General features: G+C 38.7%; 1 protein-coding gene across 1 annotated transcript in view; it reads right to left on the minus strand.

The window, feature by feature from the left end:
• The window catches only part of LOC134527100 (discoidin domain-containing receptor 2-like), a 787,573-nt gene that overhangs the window by 599,141 nt on the left and 164,922 nt on the right, over positions 1 to 23,510 (minus strand). The window contains exon 2 of the mRNA XM_063359452.1: positions 298 to 359. The gene's annotated coding sequence lies outside the window, so the exon portion shown is untranslated. The remainder of the gene's footprint in view (positions 1 to 297; positions 360 to 23,510) is intronic.

Below are 23,510 nucleotides of genomic sequence, written 5' to 3' on the forward strand. Positions count from 1 at the left end.
GGTATGATCATGTCTCTTTGATATGATCATCTGATAAAATACATCTCATGCTAAAAATATTATTTTTAATATTTTTTAATTATTTCATACATAAAATTTTTATTGAAGTAATAATGTGATTGCACACATGTTGGGTAAAGTTTCTCAGACGGATAAGCACAGTTTAAATTTCACATACATACAGTCAAGTTACGTTCTGACACGTACGTAGAGAATAAAGCAAATAAATGCACATTACATTCACAATTATCCTTCAAAAACTAATGGCTTGAGTTTATTCAAAAATAATATACTTACGAATGCAGAATAAGCAGCAACTTGGCAGCCTCTCTTCAGGAACCGTTGCAGTCATCGGACGCCTGGAAAAAAAAGGAAACAAATATTGTAATCACTGAACGGTGGAGTCATCTATATTGCTTTTTTAATGTTCTGCTCGCTGAATGTTGCGGGGTAAAACGGAAGCCACAGAGCTGGCAATTGAAAAAAAAGATCGTCTAATTCCTTTATAATGACAGATGAAGCGCAAATAATCCGCACAGCCATGTGCGTCCAGTATCAATATTTAACGAGTTTTTCCTTGCAGTTTAATATGCGCAAAGAACACGCCACGAAATTAATTCTAGCTCCTGCCCGGTGACGGTGTTAAGGGTGGGGGGTAGGGGAGGGAGGGGTAATTACGCGGGGGAGGGGTTGAGGGGGTCGAAGGAGAAGTTAATTGCGAATGACAGCGGGCGCGAGGCGGCACCGCTGCTCAATAATTACGGTCCGGCGGCGGCGGCCGATTAGGGCTGATCCGGCCGTCATTAGAGCCACGGCCGTCCGTGCGGCTCACTCTTAAGAGCCTTTGGGAAGGGGAGGGGAGGTGGCGAACAGAGGGTTTTCATGAATCCTCCGGAGCAGCCGTCGTAAGATTACTGAATGGGGGTGCGGAATAGGGGGAGCCTTGGACACGCCGACCCCCCATCAACCCCCAAAACATCCAAAGTTCGCCTCTCCCACGTGCAACTTCACCATCGGAATAATAATATACTTAAATACACACCCGTTTTCGAGAATTTATACATTTTTCGCGATTTTAGAGAGTATTTAAAATGTAAATGATCTAACCTAACCACACTTAAATTTTAGCTACGATCATCAAGACGTGAGAAGTCATAACTTCCCGATGCAAAAAATAAAACATTTATAAGGAATTCTTTCAGAGAATTTTAATACTTTAACATCGATGTTATATGAATATTAAATTAACTGATCGAACATAACATTCCTTTCATTGTAGTTAATATCACCTATAAGTGATGAATACTTTTTTTTTTTTCGAAAAAAAAAAGTACTAATTTTTGCGAGAATTTTTTTTATGGTATTGACATAACCAAACCAAACTTTTACTTTTACGACAGCAAAAATTAATAAAATCAAAGATATCATCTGAGATGCACGAACGTGGAATGCTCGGGCGTCTGACTGAGGGTGACCATTTTTCTCACCAGATATCTACTAAACGTTGTTTTTGAGTGGTAATAGCTTAATATTTTATGATAATTACGGAACATTGCGTGACTATTTGCTCTATTAAATAATATGTTGTGAAAATTTGGGACAAAACACAATATGCAAGAGAGCTATCGCGAGGAATTTAAAGGAAATGCCCTACCTAATGACAACCTTATGTGCCTAATGACTAATTAATGTACCTAATGACTACCTAATGTACCTAATGACTTACTAATGTACTTAATCATGACCTAACGTAGCTAATGAAGGAAAATGAAACTGGTGTGCAGTCTTCGGATCGGTAACGTGCCACAATAAAACTTTAAAAAGTTACCCTATAATTTTATGGTGGAATATTAAAGGTAAAGGCTCCTCGAATTTTCCCTATGTCATTTACATTACAGTTTGTAAAGGTTTTCGTACCTAACTACGTACTTGAAAACACCCGTATTAGCCTCTATCACTGTACAAAAGTTACACATTATAAACGAAACTATAGAACGTAACTTGTATGGTAGACACGTGCAATGACTAAAATGCTATACGTATTCAAACACTTTTAACAAATCTTGAGCGGCTCTGCTCTCCGTTTAACGACTCAGCTAGGCGACCGTCGATAGTAAATGAAAGACAGCGAGTATGACATGCAAGTAAGCCACTAAGCCGGTATTCCAAGACACAAAAACAAGGGTTTAGGTGTTGAATATGCTACACCTGTCCCCAAAACGTATTCCAAGTGCACAAAACCTCTCCCAAACCCTTAGATAGGGCGCACGGCCAGTCTCTTTAGGAAACGGTTTTTGGTGTCCTCATTGGCGTAGCTGTGTTCATAAAGTTGGGGGGGACAAATACAGATTTTTATGTCATGTAAACCCATTCCCCTCTTACTAAGACGGGTGGTCCGGGTGTCCTCCACAGGAAAATTTTGATTTTAAAAGTGCAAAATAGCGCTTTTTAAGCAGTTTTTGTATCTAACCATTGCATACATCGATGTTAAAATTATTATTGTTTCCTTAAGATAAAATTTGAGAGTGAAGAAATTACAAATAAAGTTGGGCATAATAATATTATAAAATAAAAATATCACGGTCTAAAAAGTTGGGGGGGGGGGTGGACAGTCTCCTCCACCAAAAAAGTTCAGGGGGACACGTCCCCCCTGTCCCCCCCGGTTCCTACGCCCCTGGGTGTCCTATCCGTGACCGAACTATTGCCTAAAGTTCCGTGCATGCGCAAAGCTCACGTTTTCGGTGATTTCGTCCAGATGGCGAACCTGCGGCTGGCGCCATTAACTCTTAATACAGTCACTTTCGTGGACATTGGGGGACGTACCAAGCGAGCTGGTGTGCCAAATGAAACTATATGTTTGCGAAACTATCCTGGAAAAATTTTCGTACACGTTAATGGTTATAAAGATAAATAATCGAAACTAAAGGTAAGTTCTTGAGAAAATTATAAATGCCGTTCCATTTTTGTGTGATGGTGCCGCTATCCTATGATTTTTTCAGTACCTAATAATTGTATTTATAGATGACAAACATCCGCTAGAATGCGTTGGAACCAGTTTCTAGCCTCGCACGGGGCACAGTTTATTAAAACTGTTGCCGATCTGTTTCCTCACTGGGATACAGTTTTTGACACGTTCTGGAATACGGCTCGAGAGTTAGGTTACGACGCTAACTTACCCGAACGTCTTGGAATACAGCCCTTAGCGAAGCAGAGTGGAGGGCGGGAGATAGGACTGTCGCAACACCACCACAACGTCTCGTGCGGCATGCCAAACCCCACCCCTCGCCCTGCCCGGGCAAAGGGGTGAAGTTGGCAGCTAATTACGTGCGGCGCCCCTCCACTGCGCGCGCTGGTTGCCGCCGAGACACGCATCAGTACGCACTTTGTAGCGCACAGGGAGCGAGTTGCGGCGCGAGTCCGGCTTCGAGTTGGGGCGGAGACGGCCGACTTAGGGCGCCGTAATTAGCAGAGGGTTGGCACCCCTTGGCCGGGAGCAGCCCACACGTGGATCCAGCGAAACATCCAATACACTCTTAATAACTTTCTTCTTCAATTTACGAAGAATGCTGGATACGAATTTCCTGGGTTCTTCGTAAATATAAAGTTATCTTTGTGAATTTACAGTTTCTAAGTTTTTATACATTAAACATGAATCCATTGTAATAATATCTACATATTAGCAAAAACTTCAAAATTTAAGACTCCTGAAAAAACACCATTTCTTCTCCGTTTGTATTTACCCAGTTAATAACGTAGAACAGATTTATGAAGTGGAAATCCCGCGTAGTTTGTACGAAGATACAGTTATTATAAATTACGAATATTCCTCTTGTTTATTTGAGATTAATTTTTTGTTGAAAAGAACAGTGGTTTCACTATAATTTCTTTGTGTGTATCACTAGCCATGTTTGTTATGTCATTTTATTGTCAATTATATTTTTTACGTTATATTATTCTGTACACAATTCTAAAGCTACTGCATATTACAATTTTTTTGGTCACAACCTTTTTTAACCAGATATTTACTAAAATTATTTTTATACTGTTAATTGTCAAAACAGTGATCATAATTATTATGACAAAGTTAATGGATTTTTACCGCTATTCAATATTTTTGTGTAGCAAACATCCTATAACTATGTTTGGAAAGTGTGGAAATAAACACAAAATTCAAGAGATCTATCGTTTTTAATTTACAGGAAAAGCCCTAAAATACGAGAAATGATCAAACAAATAAAATAAACTAAATAACCTAACACCGCAACAGACGCAACATTTTTCTAGCTTAATCAACAACAAAAATACATATTTTTCGTCGAGTGTGGTGTGGCGCTGGCTCTTAGAAGTGATCATAGAAAATATTCTCCCTTGCACATTAATATGGATGTTGCTCCCATTATATATTTAATATTTTTACCTTTAAACATACTCAAAGATAAAATAAACTCGATGGCTGATAAAGGAAAATGTAAAGGTAAGGTAATGCGTCACCCGTTTTTGACCAAGGGCTTGTGGAGTTGGGACCACTAAGCTTCATCATGAGCACTCCAAACTATTTTTGTTTTACGACTTGGTACTTATAAACCTGCAAAACCCGCTGCGTGCGTGTGATGCATTCGCTATCAAATCTATTAGGACTTATGGGTAGATTAAATCTATCGTTGGAAGGTTTTTATCACAGGTATGAATATTTTTGATAGCGGATCAGAGATCATGTAAACTTCTTCCATACTTTTTTTACTGCTTATAAATTCGTATAAATATCCCAACAATCTTACATTAGCAAAACAAAAACCAAAAATAATTTATATTTAAATACTAATAAATTATTGCAATCAGCGTAATATTTTTCAATGCAATTTATTTAAAAAGCTTCTGCTGATTGACGGGGAAAAAATGGATTTCGCTGGGCTTCAACGGATAGTGTTGTGAAATTCAATGACAATAAATTTATTCATTGCAATATCAGTAGTTCTCGCTGGTTAATGAAAGCGATACAGCCACTAAATAATAAGGATCTTATTAATTTTTTTCCAGAATTTTCCACTATTCAAATGTACCCCTCGAAGCACTTAAAATATAAATTAATACAGAGCGTTTAAACTTGACGTTAACTAAAAACACATTTACCCTCACGTAAAACGGTATTATTTTTTTAAGCAGAAAAATATTTTATAAAAACTATATATTTTAATATTTGTTGATAAATGACTCATATAGTTTGTTTAATAACGTATTACATTTTCTCATATATACTACAAATATTTTATATTTAAAGCAAATAACAACACACTTCATACCTTTAAAAAACAGCTTATATATAATTTGTTTACAAAACAACGGTTTAAAAAATAGTTAAATAGTTAAAAAATTAAAAATACAGCGCATTAGATGTTTAGTGATCAAACACCTTACCACAGTTCACGCACACAGAATTATACTCTCTGCGAAATTTAAGAAGGAGCGTACGTACGTTTGAAAGACTACATTCTTTTAGTGTATACCTATTATCTTATATAATAACCACAAAAAAAAAAACTGAAATTTCAGCTCATCCTTTAACAAATTCGCGTTAATATTTGAGGAGACGCTGGAAAACATAAAATTAGGCATTTGAATTGCGTTCACATTGAACCATAAGTAGTTTTAGCACGCTTCCAAGGTCAAGAAACAACTAGCAACATTACAAAAATCAAAATGATCCTGTCACCTACAACTCGTCTGGAAGGTAAAATGTGTAGACACCTACCTACTTGTGTACAAGTTCGTGAAGTCCATCCTGGTCCAAAGGTAATAAAGAGAATTTGTCTGGTATCCAAATAAATGGTGATTCCGATTTCGACCGATAAACTTTGACTGCAGGTTAATCACGACAAAATAAGTTGAAAAACTCTAAAGCACTTATGGTCTAAAGTGCATCCCTAGTCTGGCATGAATTTGAAAATGTGACCGAACAATATTTTAATTGCAAATAATAGTGAGCACTGAGTGTCTTAATTGTGTTTACCTGAATGACGTACTACAACCACCGCGTATTTTGTGGCAGTGAAAAATTATTTTACTGAAATAAATGGGAAAAACACCTTTATTTTCAACATATATTTTTGTGTAATATTTTGTGGCATTTTGTGTGTGTCTAATTTTGTGTTAATCATTTCAATGGAAAAATGTCTACAGCTACTAAATACGTGGTGGTTGTCAAGATACTTGAAATTAAATATAATCAAGACGCCCAGTGTTCCATCTTAATTAATTTCCTTATTATATACATGTAAAATTATATTCGCATCTAACTTCAAAGACTTAAACCGGATTTTGGTTAGACGCATAAGTAGTATAGATGTTTCCAAATTATTTTTTCGGGATGAACCTACAACCGAAGTTGGTCGGTTCTAATCCAGACTCCTCCAGTCATAAGCAAACGAATCGTGTCGACGACATGCCCATTCCGCGGCAAGTTAAAAATCGAGTTTGGTGTCAGTTCTCCAGGAGGTGGGGGAGGTGTCGAGTGGGGTGGGACGAAGAAGGGGGAGAAGAGAGAAAGAAAGAAGCAACGTAGTCAGGCGCAGGAACTGAGCGCGTCGGAACATGCAGGGACCGCGCGCGCGAGAAACGAAGCGTGTAATTTCTCCCGGCGAAAACTCTTCCGTCGCGTCGCCCTTCCGCTCCGGGGCGAGTCCTTCCACCATCCCCCCCCCCCCTCCTTTTCCATTTTTCCTGAACTTCCTCTTATTTTTCAACCACGGCCGACCACTTCGTGATCGCGGCGGGTAGGACCCTCTGGTTAGGCGGTCGCGGAGCGTGGCGTTGGGGGGGACTTTTTATGGCCGCAAACATCTACATGCGGGAACACCATCATTACGAGCAGCTGTTGCGAGAACCTCGAAAACGTCGTGTACGAACCCTACCTAGGCCGAGAAGGGAGGGGGAGTGTCAGCCTGGTACACCAGCCGCGCCAGTAGGTTCGCTCTTTTCCGTGGAGAGAGAGAGAGTGGGAGAGAGAGAGAGCGCGCGCTTCGTCTGTGATAGAACTGTATTTGCATAATCCGGAGAAGAGCAACCGACTCCTGCGGGGGCGGGCCACGGGAGAGAGAAGCAGGCCTCCCGTCTCCTTATATTAAGACAAGCGTCGGGCGAGGAGATATATGTATACGTGCAATTTGCAACGACGGATCTAGCGAAACAACCCCCTCCACCCCTCCACAGGGCCACCGCGACAATGGCGCCGGAGCATTACAAACAATATAAAAAGAATAAAACTTCCGCGGGCTGGCGGTGGGTTTGGCGGGGGTGCGGGGAGGGGAGAGCGCGGCGCTAATTTAAAAGTTAAAGATGCAAAACAAGTTGCGGAGCTGTATAATCAGTGGTAGCGGTTGGGGGGAGGAGGGGATGTCGGAGACGAACAACTGAGGAGCGGCGGCTGTCGTGAGGCCGAAGGGGAGGAATAACGGCGGCACGGAAAAGGGATTTGTGGTAGGCTTTTCGGAGGTTCCTTTGGGTAATAAGGAAGCGAAGCAGGGAGACACGACCGAATTCCCAAAATGCTGCGCTTACAGACAAGAACGCAAAGGAACTGAGGCTGTGAGATTACAAGAAACAATCCTTTTTTTCACACTTTCCTTCTTGATTTTAAATATGTAATTTTGTGTGAACAGTAAATATGGGAAAATTGGATTTTGGCACCACAACCTAAGCGCTCCTAGCGGCCACTGGGTGAAAGTAATGTGGACCGAAGTTATTCACCATCATCGGCTATGCGGCTGTATTCTTAGAGTCGCTGTCCTCCAATCAGAGTATAGTTACTCTCCGAAATAGCTAATCAGATATTCTGTTAGTTTTTTTTTTCTTCAATGAAGATATCGATAGTGACCCAATCTTTTTTATATATATATAATTTAAATTTTACGATTGTTTTTTATTGTTGAGCATTTATATAGGCATGTATTTCCTCCGAAATATTCCGATAGCTCATTATATTGAAAAATGTTATACACGTTATTATTTCCTTGCAATTGGCATGCGATTGCAAGAGCAGCCATTTTCCTATTTGGCCGGGCCATTCAGGACGCGATTGCTTCCGCTGACAAATACCTACCAACCCAGACAACAAAGAAACACAGACAATGCTACAAAGTTTTTAACACACAGCTGGCCACAGTTTCTTTTCGAGAAAAATGCATGGCTATGTGTATTTCCTATCATTCGAGCTCTGACATCAATCTTTCAAATCTTTCACAATGCAATGACCTGTAAGAAATGGTTCGTAGTTCTCCCAGTACTATGACTAACAATTAAAGGCAAATATAGTTCGAAGTTTATCGTAAACGAGGCGATAAATGTTTCAGTAGACAAATAACGGTGAATTATTTTTTTTTAATTCCGTTATTTTTTGCAAAATTTAAAATGCGTATCTTTCATCTATATGTGAAAAAAGGCACGCCCAATATCAATATTTTGTATCAATGTATGTCTGAAAGCAAATGCTTTCAGCAGGAAAACAGTTTGAGTTGCAAAACTGAAACAAGTGAGAAACTGGAGAAAGAAACTTGTTTGTGGTTATTCATTTTCATGTACATTAACCGGTTACTAAAACATATTAATGTTTCATCATTAAGACATCTTCCGAACTCCCCTTAAATATATGGGCTTCCTACGATCTCCTTTTGCTGGAAGTGCCTCTATGAGGAGTATCCAGACTGTAAGTTAAGAGCAAGTCAAGGGTACTTCTCGCATTCTTCCAGTAACAGAAACGGCGACATTTTGAGCGTATGTAAGTTATTTTTAATGATATATTTAGCGTATACTTTAAAGACTCGTAAAAATTGTTTTCACATTTTATTTTATAGAAATTTAAAAAAAATAATTAAAAAAATATTTTAACATAAATATAAGATAGTTTAATTAAATACATGAATTTGTATCCTGATAGTAACTTACAAAACATAAGTGTAACATTAAAGTGGTTTTCCCTAAATAATAAGTCGGTAAAATTTAAAAAAAAAATAATAATTTCAGCTAAAAAAATTAATTTTATCAATTAGAAAACATTTAAGTCAACAACCTGTTTCGCTGGCTAATGCTGTTTGTAGAAACAAAAGCTGATGTTTACAAAATATGAATCCAATAGCAATAATGTTGAGCTTTGTTTTCTGGAATATCAAGTTTTTGATATGGGTTTGTTTTTTATAAGAACGTTTCAATATTAAACACGTCCTATCTGTCGCAGGTCAACACGAGGGCAAGTAAAGTATGCGCGGTCGCGAGCACATGACTGTGTACTTGGAACTCAGACACGGCCTGAGGCTATTTACGGTAAACCCAAAGAGACCATTTGTTACAAGAGGTTAAGATATCACCACACATATTTCCGCCAGCGCTCCAGTCCGGCAGGAAACCATTGTTTCCCGGAACAAAAAAAAAGTCCAACCGAACCAATATCAACAAGGGAATAGCTAGAAGCAATCAATGGCAGGGTAAACAGACGGCCATTATTTTCAAGCCAGTTAAATAGCTCGGAAACGAGACAGAATGTACAGCCGGGACAGGAAGTCGGTAAACACCGAGTAAGTGAATTCACCTCACGGTCGCCACTATCACCCCCCTCCCCCCCTTCCGAAGAAAAACCATTTGGAGAATAAATCTTGGTTTCGGCTCCCTCCTTCTAAAACTCCCTCCTTCCAAAATTCCCTCCCCCTTTCAAAGTCTCGAATTCTCGCCCATTCTTTCTCCATTATGCTTTCTTTCTGCGTCGAACAAAAGCATAATGATTCGGGATTAATGTGCACCCTCCTAATATTCTATTTTGATTTTTCCCCTCCCTCTTACCCCTGGTCCGCCTCCTCGGGGGCAGTCACGGCGGCATTCAATAACCGCTATTCATTTGTCCGAGAGAAGAGGGGGCTGAATGGACCGGTGGGGGCGGGAGAGAGCGAGTTCTTTTAAAAGTTCCTGGGGTCGTGTGGAGGCGAGGGTTGGCGTGGCGAAGGGGAGCTGTGATGACGAGGGGTTGGGGGGAGGGAGGCTGATGCATTTCTGGCGGTCGCCATTGTTGCCGGTGAGAACACGGCCACGTGCGTGGACACGAGTTTACTCGCCGGAGACTGAGAGTTGAGAGTTTCTGCAGCACCTCCCCTCCAACCGCCAATCTCCGCGCGGAACGCCGACCTCTGATGTGCGAGCGGACTCCCCACCACCTCTTCCCAAACCCCAAAATATGATTTCCTTCCATTTCGGCCGCCCCCTTTGTGTTACATGACTCCCCTCCACGGAGCGACCCCTGGAACATCTTTCCACGCAACTTGCTTCATCCGACCTCCGCTCGACCACACGCCAGGCGCAGGGAACCCGACACAGCTCCTTGGCTCCGGTTCCGAAGCGATTTCTTGCGGCGGGGCGGCGCAACAGTGGACGAATCTCCCCGGTTTTATTCAGAAGACTCCATTTTGAGAGACCTTAACAGCCACATACCTATAAGTGGCTCTCCTGTACACAGGGGTGTGTCTGTGTTGGTGAGGCGGGATGATAAGTGCGACGCTCGTTGGTGCTTCTAGCGCGGTCTTCTCGTCGTGCATGGGACAACTATGAGATTTGAGCTTTAATCATGACGTTATGTGGCAGAGAAATGAAGATAATAGTGAAATGCAAATATTTTGAGTGCGTTCAAAAATCTGTACCTGATGTTTCATTCCTGAGAATAATGTTGATAACTCGCGTTTTAGCCATTTTAACTATTCTGAAAAACCAAGTTAAAAAACTAAATACAGCAACAGAACCACTCATCCGCCCTCAGAGTATTCTTGAATACTTTTAGTTAACAGACATCTCTCGTATATTTTTAAAATCTCTTATTTCGAAGTTAAAATATAATTGGGATACAAAATGCATGCGATGTTAGAGCTATATGAGCACATCTAATAGTTTTATTGTTGATATAAATGTTTATTTAAGAATAAATTTTTACTAAACCTGAAATTAATATTGTTTTGATTTATAGTAATATAGTTTTGCAAGTAATAAAAGCCCATTTTCCACAACTAACAGTGCACGAACACGATAGATAACCCTAGCATTTCTTGACCGTAAAACCGCATTATATAAAACACGAGGTGACTAAATTAATTTTTCAAGTGTATCTTAAATAACAACGCGACTTTTCATTGTGGTACTGATATTAACTTTTTCAGAGAACTAATGAAATTTATTTATACATGAACTTTCTGTCTTTATTATTATGAACTTAAAAATTTCATTCGTAGGCCATTGTTTGGTAGGAGTTACTGGGGGGCAACAATATTTTGCAGTTTAAATTATTGTTTGGACAAAGGAAGACTATTCTCAGAATTATGGGAGTGGATGGATGACCGTAAGTTTGGTGAAAATTATAAATCTCAAAAAGGTTTTTTTTAACGCATTTATGACATCTTAAAAATTCATTATCGAAACGATTGTTCTGTCTAAATTTATTAGAGTACTACTTTTAAGAATTATAACCGCCCAGTGCTGAGAAATAAAAAAATTCTGCAATGTGTGTTACTTGTCTGATCTACCTTAAAACTGAGCAGATTTCAAACGGCAGATGCGGCCGGGAGTAGATCCTTTGTTTTTGAGTTGTGGGGTGAGGACTGCCAGTGCGCAGGGAACAATCCTGACGACTGTCCGCCACATGGTTCGACCGCTGGCCGCAGGGGGCGCACTGTGCGGTGACTGGAAACCAGGCGCGGCAGTTTGCCGGGAGCGCGCCTGGCAGTCGGGCCACCCGCGCGCCAGCAGCTGGCTGTCAGCAGCTGGCGCCCAGCCAGCCCAGCCAGGCAGCAAGGCCAGTTTGAAAGTCGCCCCGGGCATCGTAGAATGTCGTTTAAAATCCTCACAAATGTTACTGATCACTTTGAGAATTGTATTCAATTTGGGATTATTATTTTACAGATACGTTCAACAAATTCCACCAACATTGTTCACATTTATGTGAACGGGTAGAGATATTTGACGTCTTTAAAAAAAAATTAAATTAAAAAGTTGTTAAATAATTCACCATTAGTTAAGTTTACTATTTTTAAAATTATTTTCAGTTATAAATATTTCCAGAAATAATTATAATATTTATAATATATTTCTTGTTTATTAGATTTTATGTGAGAACTTTTTATTTAATGTTTTCATTAGTAAAGTTATTAACTGTACAGTTATTTATGATATTAATTGTAAAACAAGGCGCTTAGCACGATAACTTCGACAGATGTAAAAAAAATATTAGACACATAAATTAAGTCGTCAAAGGAAAAAAAAGTCGTGGAGAGCATTCAAAAGTTACTACACGCAGTGAAATTATCCTAAAATAGCAAATCTGCTTTCACCCTTTGGCGCGTTGGGCAGTGTGTATCGTGTGTATCTCCGGCAACATTTACCTGCTGACAGACACGTTCAAAGTACACAGTGAAATGAAAATGAAAAGTTATAAGACATACTGATTTCTCAAAAATCATTCAAGGCTGGGACGGTTTCCTTTGCACAAAGAATTCGTAACTGAGTTCCCCACGACTCGTCTTTCCAGAAGTGTTCTTCTCTAAGCACAGTGCTCAAAAGCACGAACAAAAAAATCCACCAAATCAATTTACGACTCCAGAACAACAGAGATTCCAATAGTTGAGAAACGGCCTACTGCGAACATGTTCCTCGTAAACATGGAAAAAACAATTCAGAAAAACACAACGACCAACCAATACCAGTCAGTCATTGGAGACGGGAACCAATACATGGCGCGAATCTGAGAATAAATGAAGAAATCCAAGTAAAGTCACTAAAATTGTCCAGAGGTAAAAAGGGGGTTGGAAGAGGAAGGTGCAAGAAGCAACGCCGTGAAGTCAAAGGAGAAATCCAACACAGAGAAATCGCGAAGTTTCGGATGTTGAGAAAAAAAATGAGAGAGGGTGTATCTGGGCCCAGTGATTTGGAAAGAAAGAAGAAAAAAAAGACAGGCTCGGGAGGAAAATGATGAGAAAAAGGATTCCATTTGGGTTCCTTCTCTTCCAGGTCTCTCCGTCCCTTTCCGTGTGTCCCCAGTATCTATTTATTTTTTCTCTGCCGCGCGCTCGATAACAAATAGGAACTGGAAGCTGGGTAGTGTCAAAGGAGAAACATTTATTTATTGTGCGCAGCTGCTGTGTGAGGATTGGTCGATGTGTGGAAGGGGGGAGCTGCGCCGTGTGGCGGTACAAGGAAGGGGAACAAAAATATTTAAAATAAAGTAACCGGTCACAGCTGGAGAAACGGCCAACCGCAAGAGACTCTGATGTAGTGCAGAGGGGAGAAAAATCATCGGAAATAAGATTACACAATAGAACTACCTGCTCAAGTTATTTTAATGTGTCACATCTTAGCTCTCGATATACGGCACTTGGTGGCAGTAATTTCGTGATTACGAAGGAATTCAAGGAACGAAAACGTATAACAAGCACGGTTTTGCCACATGTGGCGATAGCGAGAACCAAAGTTCACAAATACAAAAGGAAACTTGATATTATTAAATGTTTAGTAATTTTAAAAAGATGGGCAGTGTTTTAATAATATTCGCTATCGAAAATTAAGACCAAAGCCGGGGTTTAGTACTTTTAAATTTCTTTTTCGCTTTTATAGGAGGCATATCATTAAATATAGTTTGAAATTTCTGTATGCTTCTCAAATGATTCAATAGTCGACATCGCTGCTTCGGCAACGAATTATAGAGGCTGGTCTGGAAACTAAGTGTGATTCGCGTCCAGATATCTAGTTTAAAACACAATTTTCGTATTTTAATCAGGATGGGCATTATTTCAAAGAATTCTAAGTTACATTTCGTGACTAAGTTTCGTATTATAAGTGTATTTGCAACATACAACACGTGATTTTGCTCGTTACCTAGGTTAGATGTTAAACATCTCTGGCGAGTACTGAAATTTTCGCGTGTTTTTATTTTTCCAGAAAAAAAGCACAATTTTAAATTGCACTCGCAAGTGGATGAAAAAAATGTTTTGGTACATATGCCTATGTACAAACATTGGCAGATGTCTGCGAAATTCACACAATTATCTGGAGAGAGCTGCGGTATCATTGGGTCATGGATAGTTTTGACACTGTTACGGAAAATAACTCAATAACAACATTACACAATTAAAATGATACCCTCACGTGCAATGCGGCCAGAAGTTGAAATGTGAAAGCAGCCATCGTCTAAAAGACAACGACCTACTTGTATGTGAACAAGTTTGCGGAGTTCATTCTGATGCTAGGAAGTAGAGCGAGTTCTGCATTTCTGTACTTTGCCAGACCTGTTTTCAATGCAGAGGTTCTTGTAAGTCCATATTACGAAAATAATCGACGTCAAATGAAAATTCCGCGGTTAACAAGGTTACAGTCGAAGAGCAACCCACACAAATAACCACCTTTAAACCTGCGTTTGTAGTATCAGGTATTGGTGGTGTTGATTGGTAGTGGTGTCGGGTTTTCGGGAATGGGTGTTGGGCAAGGAGATATTGTTATAGCCCAAATCAACTCATTCCTTATAAGCAAAGGCCACTATCTGTGTCTGGGATGATATCACAGCAGTGGTGGTCCTGGGTTTTTTACTTTTATGGACGTCTTACCATTGAAAAAAATGTGTGCGTAGAGTCCACGCGCGACAGAAGTGAATCTTCTTGCGTATTATGTATGGATAGAAAACCATTATTTTTATTCTAATACCACTATTCACATAACAATTAATGATATATATAAAGTTAAATGCACATCAATAACTCTTTTCCACAGGAGTAAATAAATTGTGGATAATTTAAATAAAATAAATATGTTTAACACATTCAGCGTTACTATAATTCCGTAGCATTACAGCTGCGTCATTTCTACCTCTCATCTGCAGTCACCCACTTGCGGCCGTTATAACTAGCATATAGTATGCTACGCTACGTACCTATTCTCCCCCCCCCCCCCAAATGACGTCTTCCCATTCGACCGCTAGTGCATGTGTTGGAGTGACGTCGCTGCTGACGCACTCTGCTCTACCGGTCCCCCCTCCACGTACGTAACTATTCCTCTCATGTGATCGGAATTTTCGTTACGCTCGAAAATTTTAGCCCCCTCAGCAAAGAAGTTTCGCTTCAAAAAAAGAACTCTTTCAAACAAAATTTTAAGCCAACATGAAACTTAAATTTCGACGATCGTTTGTCACTGTCCCCTGTGTTGACAGAATGCAGTGATAGTCCCCACGACTTGCTATGAGCAGTCACATTTACACGCGGCAAACAAAACATGATGAAATAAAATTAGTTAAACAACACTCTCTTAATTCACCACGATCGTTATAAATTCTCATAATTTCCAAGATCATGAGCCCAAAGAAAAAGGTCAATAGCAGAGAAACAACAAACTTTAAAGAGGACCCGCAAGTGAATGTAAGCTGGTACATAAAAAGAAATGAAATACATAGTTACTTTTGTTTGTGCTTTTAATATGAGCGCAAATCCAAAACTATACCAATAAAAATATCCTCACGAGGTTGCTTAGTTTATATTTTGCAATTATCTTCAATTTGTTACAACTCGAAGATCCTAAAATAAATGGCAATAAAAAATACTATACTAACTATTAGCATTTAATTCCAATAAAAATTTATATTTCATATAATCAACATTTATTTTTTAGCGAACCACGCCCGGAACTCGCAAACATGTTGTATATGATGAAGTAAAAAAGCATAATACCAAAGAGTAAATAAAAATATAACATTATGTAAAACTACAATAATAAATTTATACATTTGTATACTTAGTATTTTACTAAGTCTATTAATAGTTCAAGCCAAGTTTATCATTTATATTTATCGGTAGGGGCTGGAATTATTTTTCCAGCCATGGCCAGTACAAACTCAACAATTGAAAAAATTGTCCTAATCGTGTCCCGCAGTTTGATACGGCCTCAAACCTCCATAAACCTTTGCCACAGCCAAATTTTCACTCAAAAAGTAAGTGCACGTATATCAACTTAAACATCGACACATAAATGCTTCCTCGGGAAACGTCTTGCTGAAAGTTTGACAGGGAGTGGGCGGTAACTTGAAGATGCAAAGAGCCGTGCAGCAACGGCCCATGCTGCCAGCTATAATATTGCTCCCCGCAATTTTAACGCATAGGCAAAACCCGGCGATGCCTTGCCTGGCACACCAAGGGACGTATCTCGAAGATGGGTTCAACTGCAGATCCCTCACGACGAACTTTATCAGCGAATTTCAAATCAACATATCGCCGATTTGCCTGGTAGTGCAGCACCCCTCACGCACTCTTAAATTATGCCTTTTTTATTGTTTTGTTTGAAAACAGTTACACTTTCAAATCAATTCATGTTCCAACATACGATCTTACAAGACCGGTTAATTCTTTCGCACATCGTCCAAGCGCCCTGTTCACGTCATGTTTTTTTGCGAGCGTTATGCGCGCTATGTCGCCTTATACCCCGCCCGGCCGGCGACTGCACTGTACGCTGCCTCGCGGCACATCACGCACACAACAATGTCGTGCGAAAAAATAAATAGTCCGTGTTTTCTTTACTTTACTACACACCAAATCAATAGCATGCAAGCCCAGGATGTCTGCTTTACGAAGCCCTATAAAAAATAAAAGCTTAAAATACTAAACACTTATAGGCCTACAATAACAATTACTTAAAATTAAACCAAAATTACAAATTAAACTATCAAAGTTCTTAGAATGTTCTGGTATACGCGCGCTCGTGTAGCAAACCTGACAAAATCTCACAACTAAATTTACCAGATTAATAAACTAAATGTCAAGACTAATAATGTAATAAAGATTAGACTATTATATATAATCAGCCAGCATCAAATTAACAATAATAAAAGATAACTTTAAGAATAACATGGATAAATTTAAATACCAAAAGGCGATAAAATGTTTACCAGAAAGTGGCATTCACTACACGTTTTGCTAATTTATCTTAGGAAATGTTGATTCTCTTTCCTGAAAATCAATAAATAATAGAATCAAAGAAATGTAAATCTTAATAATAAACAATGGTAGTATCAATCTAACAAAAGTGTTTGCAATTTACTCTGTACTGCAATGTAAGCGTGAGACTCATTATAACTGATGTACTCCGAAAAAAAAGAGGATCTTCAGGGCCAGAACGTCCTGTGTAAGGTAGTTGGTTGAAGCGCCAACGTCGGGATATAAAGTGCATTCATTTAGAGTCGATCTCCATAATCATAATTTAAGAAAATTGTTATTAAGTACGTATCCATCAAAACCACTCTCCTAACTTCAAAGAGCCTTTTTGTTCTGGTTACAACGGAACGCAGACGTAAGTTCTACGAAGATATAGTTACGTGTTACGTGGATGTTGATTGCCAGTGCTCGTAATGAAACATCCTTGGTTGAAAAGGGAGGAACTTTCTGCAATTTCTAGCTGTGAATAGTGGGATAGGAGATCTGTTGCCCTACACCCCCCCCTCCCCCTTTTTTTACACCCTTTTCTACCACCAATATCAACCCTTCACCACAAACCACAGATAAAAAAAAAAAAATAACGAACGGGAGATCCATCAGCGACAACAACCGACGCAGCCGCTAAGCTGCCTCGACGTCGCGTTGCGGAGTTGTTTACGCTGTTAAAAATGTGCAGTAAAAGATACGAATGTCAACGAAGGAAAAGCCTCTAACAAACGAAGAGTTCTTCGTAGTTCTGAATAACTTGATCTGTGTAAAAATCTTAGCCGATTCCAAAATATGTGTTTCAATATAAATAAGTTAAGCAGGCGCAAGGAAGAAAGAATTAAAACCAGATTTTTTAAGCTATTTGTAATTAACAAAAATAATTATTGGGAGTCCCAGTCAAATTAAGTGAACTTATTAATCTGTGAATTAACTTATGATGAACCCGCTCTGTCTAGATGCCGGTGGACTCTGCAAACTCGCGCACTTTCACTCGACTGTCGGCTAAAAGCAAATCATAGACTGAATCGATGAGTTTGGTCGTCACAACTGATTTACAGGTTCCAGGATGTGGTGCATCTTCGATGCTTGTTCTGCCACGTTTAAATTTACTCATCCAAAGTCAAACAGTTTCACCCAATGTACGTAACATCCTCTCATGACCTTTCTTCGCAGTTCTCCCTTCTAGGAAAAAGAAATGAATCACAAAATAAATGACTCGCTCACATTATTTTTATTCATAGGATGAAAACCGTATGAATGTGTAAACATATACGGCTACTTCTCAATATGCACCCCAAATTATTTACTAGCAATAAAATAATTGGTTTGTCAGGGCCCGCGAGCTTTTTTTGCCCACTATATCCAAATTGACCGCATATCCGTTGATATACTTTAATAACCGGCTGAACTTGAGCGATTAATTGTTCTTCAAGAAAAGTTATTATTTTTAAACGTCAGGTTGTGGTCCAGGATCTAAATTATTGACTATGGTAAATATATTAGCTTTATTTTAAACTTGAAATTTGGGACAAAGTCCATCATCTTCAATATGTAAATCAAACCATCTACCATGACATAAATTAGAAAATTTTAATTCCATATTTGGCTGGGCATTTTCAAAATTAACGGCATACTCAAAATAGTGAGCATCTTCTCGATAAGAATACAATTCAGCATCTCGAGTTCTTTTCTAACGTTGTCTTGCATCATATCAAAGAACCGTTACGTTCTCGTTCTTTACGTCCAGTTAACGTTTTTCGTGGCATTTCACTCTAACAATAAAAATAATAAAATTGTAATATTTATAATAGTAATAATACATGTAAGCTCGCGGTCATTTTCACGATACGTAGTTAAGTTTAATTTTATAATATATCAGCTGTTTTTAAACTCAGTAATAAATTTAACCCTGACAGCTATCATTTTAAACTTTAATTTGCACAGTGTGAGAAAAGATTGAATTGGAAAATTCGTTAACATTTTCAGAACGCGAATGTAATCACATGTAACTTTTTTGTTAATGTTTGTTATAGTATATGCAAAGTTTAAAATTTCATTAAATTTAAAGTAAGTAAAAATATACATCTAACTACCGATTTTAATATATAATATCTATATTAAATAGATACCTATGAATTGATACAATTAAAAAAATTACCTACTAGTTATTTATAATCAATGTTACTCTTCTTAAATGCTCCAATAAAATTAAATATTTCAAGCACATTCACAATTTTTTAATTCAGTACCTCTATATATCTTGTTTTGTTCAATTTGTAGTTTCTTTTAAGTCCACAAATACTTACTATTTATTTTTAATCTAAAAAGTCCATCGATTTTCTTTCTAAACATTTTAGAAGTATTACACATGGATATGCCCTATTAATTCTGTAATTTCTAACAGATGACATTAATACAACATTATACATAGATATTCCCTTTTAATTCTAAAATTTTCAACAGATAGCATTAGTAGTATAATAAATAACATTCTATTTAATAATGTATAACATAGATGGTGCTAGTATGAGAACTTTCTATTTAATAAAGAATTACTCATCGCTGTTTCGTATTTAATAAATATTTATTTACAAAAAAATGCTAAATAACACATCTAGACATGACACTTAATTATTATGTTCAATTAAAAATCTAGAGGTTTAATAGTTATTCGTAAAGTGTACCACAAAAATGTATAGGTTGTAGGGAAGTGTTAGGGCTCGCTTCACTCGCCCTGATAAAAGCCCGTACAGGCCTTTAATAAGTAACCACTTCTCGTCGCAATTTTTAACAGTGTAAAGGCCGAACAACGAGCGACACAGGCGCCGCAACCCGCCAACGTGCGGTCGTGTAAACGCGCGAACCGTGTCTTTCATTAACTTTAATCGCGCAACAGCGCACTCTAATTTAAATGTGCGTGTCGCCGTATGGAAATAAAAAAAATACAGAGATCAGAGTGAAAGAGATGGAGAGAGACCGACACCAGAATCCGCTTTCTATTTTTATCGTCAGAGCTAACAAGCCTAGGGTTAAAATAAATTAATGGAAGTCGCTAAAAGTTGGGGAATAATAGATTTTTTAATAAGTAATCCCTTTTTAAGCACGGTTTCTTTTTTTATATCTATGCAGAATAAATACGAATGAAATGTAGAACTGCATTAAAAATAATTATGTTTACAACTGAACGGAGAAACTATAGTTTAAAAGGTTATTTAAATGTCGGCTACACAGAGGGAGCAGAGAGGGAAACACTAGTTGATAACTCGCAACTGATTAAAAATTTAATGCACTAGACACAGCATTCATGTTTTCATATATTAATAAAGATATATATTTAATGGATGTTGGTATGTACGATGTTGATAAACTCCTACCCGTTTAACCGATCACATACAATTTGGCACATCGAAGTGTTTTTCATAATTTGAGTGTGAATTGTGTGAACTACTTTTTATATCATATGTGTTTTACTACTACTTTTATGTTACTTTATTTTAACTCTATTCACATTTCAATCTATTATGGTTGATTGCTTGGATATCCGCTTCTACCCTTCACAGTTTAGTTTATTTTCCTTATTTTTTCTATATTTATGTTGTATTTGTATAGTGTCAGCATATTTTGGATCCTGTATGTTGGACTTAGAAAATGTATAATAAATAAGTAATATATAAAATTAGTTGTGAAAAACAAATTAAATAGTGTTTGAGGATCCGAACCGTACGGATATTTAAAAAATGGATGGTTTACGTCTCCCAGTGGCATCCAAATGGATGTTTATAAACTTCAGAAATCCCCAATGGATAAAGATTGAACACACGACGCTCGCTACATGAACGCGATATGCTAGCGAACTCGCCCAATTACACTGTATAAACAAGACTAAATATAATGACTGCTTCCTGAAGACAATTGAAATTTCTCAAGGGAATGTTATAGTACATTGTTAAAGTGTCAATACCAAATGTTTTTGAATTTGTGGTGAACTCCTTCATAATGTATTTATTGTCATATATTTCATTGTAATTTATATGTGGGAGAAGTGTCATAGAAATATATATATTTTTTAATTTTATCAGTGTAACCCTATAGCATTTACTAACGCATAGTCATAAATTACACAATTTTTTACTAATGTGATTTGGACAATTTATTATAGTTGTCGGGTTTACTTTTACTACGTGGTTTGTAAACTCACCTACTTATGCAATGGGTGTATAAATTTTCTAGGAACTAAAGCCATTAGAATTTAGTACAATATTTAGTGAATTTAAGTGCGCCATGAATGTAGTATGTTCATAAAAGAATGTTCCAGTTATAATTTTTAATAATATCAACTGTAAGTATTGTCGAGTTTTTGTTCAAGGTCACAATTAAAGAGTTACTCTAACAGTTTTAGATAGGTGCATGCGCGAGTTCTACTTTGTTGTTTTCTCGCTTTCAGCGCCACCTACTCAAAATGGCGACTCCTGAGCTTAAATCGTTTATTGTTCTGCAATTTGCTAAGTGTGAATCTGTAATTTCAATTCAATGTGCGTTCCCCATTGGAATCTCTTTGTACGAGAGTGGTTGGACATCAAAGTTCCTGACCGTTGGATATATCGTAATGGTTGAGAATACAGAGTTCTTTTTCACTGGCCTCCACGTTCACCTAACATAGCGCCATGCGAATTTTTCCTCTGGGGCTTTATAAAATATCGTGTCTACGTTCCAACGCTACCTAATTATTTGCCAGAGTTAAGACACATAATTGAAGAAACCATTGCTTCCATTAGTCCAGACGAGTTAACTGAAGTGTGGGTAAAATTGGACTTTAGGTTGGATGTGTGCTGTACAACTAAAGGTACACATATATTGGACATTTGTAAGAAAAATAGGTTAGTTTATCTTGAATTTTATGTATGATTTGTTGTAAATTGACATATATACGCTCACCACCATGCACGTAGATGTGACTATGTAGGTACATAATGCGAGTGCTAATCTCACTCTTGGTCCTTCCTTATTTCTGACCGAATAGTACCTGGAATGTTTTGACTCACGTGACTTTCTTAACGTTTTTCGGTTATAAAAAGAAGTACTAGTGTTTCACGAACCCTTCTGCAACTGTTTTTCTGTCAACAGTGGTTGGAAACCAAAACTCGTGTAATTGTCATTGTTCGTAAACAAACGTCATGTGGTGCTTCGCCATTAACAAATGTGCAACATCTAACCTCGTTCACGAGCAAATTCAAGTGTTCTCATGTTGCAAATACACTTATACTATATACCAAACTCGGACACGAAAAGTAACGTAGAATTCTTAAAAACAATGCCGAGGGTGATAAATATGTACGCAAATTGTGTTTTCAAAGACAATGCTTTTTGTGAATCACGCAAAGTTTTCTCACGCGCCGCAAAAATTCGTTTGTCATATGATTATCTGACAGAAAATTTCAAATATATAATGAAACTGCTACGATAAATAAAAAGGCATGAAAAATAGTAAACCCTCTGCTTTGGACCTGGTTAACGGCAAGGAATTTTATTAAAATACTGCCCTTCTTGTTAAAATTCATGAAACCGTTAGTACTTTGGTTCTGTGATGGCAACACCGTGGTTGTTACAAATTTCAATCCTTTACTTCCTCTGCATTCAAGCAATTACGCCCACCAAATTCGGTGTACCAAGAGCCACAATGTTACACATTAATAAATAATAAACGAAGTTAGTAAACGTTGTTACCGATTCGTGACTCAGCAGTCGGGTGGCGCGAGAATCTGGCCGGGCTTGGATGGCACGAACCCTTGGGTTGCCGGAGGGTGCGGGGAGGGGGGTGATGGCCCGCCGCTTAGTCCGAGTGACGGACGGCCGCTCAGGGAGGAGGAGGAGGAGGGTGAGTTATTACAGCGTCACGTGCCGTCGTGCGCATGCGCGCAACGCGGCCATCGTGCGCAGCTGCGCCCTTGCACTCGAGACAGGCCTCGGGGACACGCACAGAGAGAGACAGCGCACACACTTTTCATCTGGATATCGCGCGCGCGTAACTTCGACACTCCCCCTGGTGTGAATCCAACACGAGTAACTGAAATGTGAAGGGGGGAGGAAGGGTCCAGCGACTCGTCATTCGTATGCAAATCCTTTACCCCGTCCCCCTCACCGGAGCACCCGCATGACGGGAGGGGTTGGACAAGGGGGTGGGTATAAATGGGTACGAGGTGTGAGCAGAGGGAGAGAGTAAGGGGTGACATAATTCGTAGCGCGAGGCGAGAACAGCTGCAGCGGTGATATACACGTTGTAGCACCTTCCACAATCAACATTCCCGGCACAAGGGATGTTCGATGCTTTGGGCGAGAGGAGGGGAGAATACGCCGGTGCATCTGAGCCTTCCGTGGCGTGTCATGAAAAAAAAATGGGCCATGGTTTTTTTCTATGGCGACGGGTAAAGGGAAGGGGGAGGGAGTTTGGGCGTGTCCCACCCCCGTTATAAACCTGGCCGCCGGCCACTGGAAAACACGTCGCACCAGCCACGCCTGGGCGCTGTTACAATCTCAACA

Source organism: Bacillus rossius, chromosome 1 (genome assembly GCF_032445375.1).
Source record: "Bacillus rossius redtenbacheri isolate Brsri chromosome 1, Brsri_v3, whole genome shotgun sequence".
NCBI classification, from domain to species: Eukaryota; Metazoa; Arthropoda; class Insecta; order Phasmatodea; family Bacillidae; genus Bacillus; species Bacillus rossius.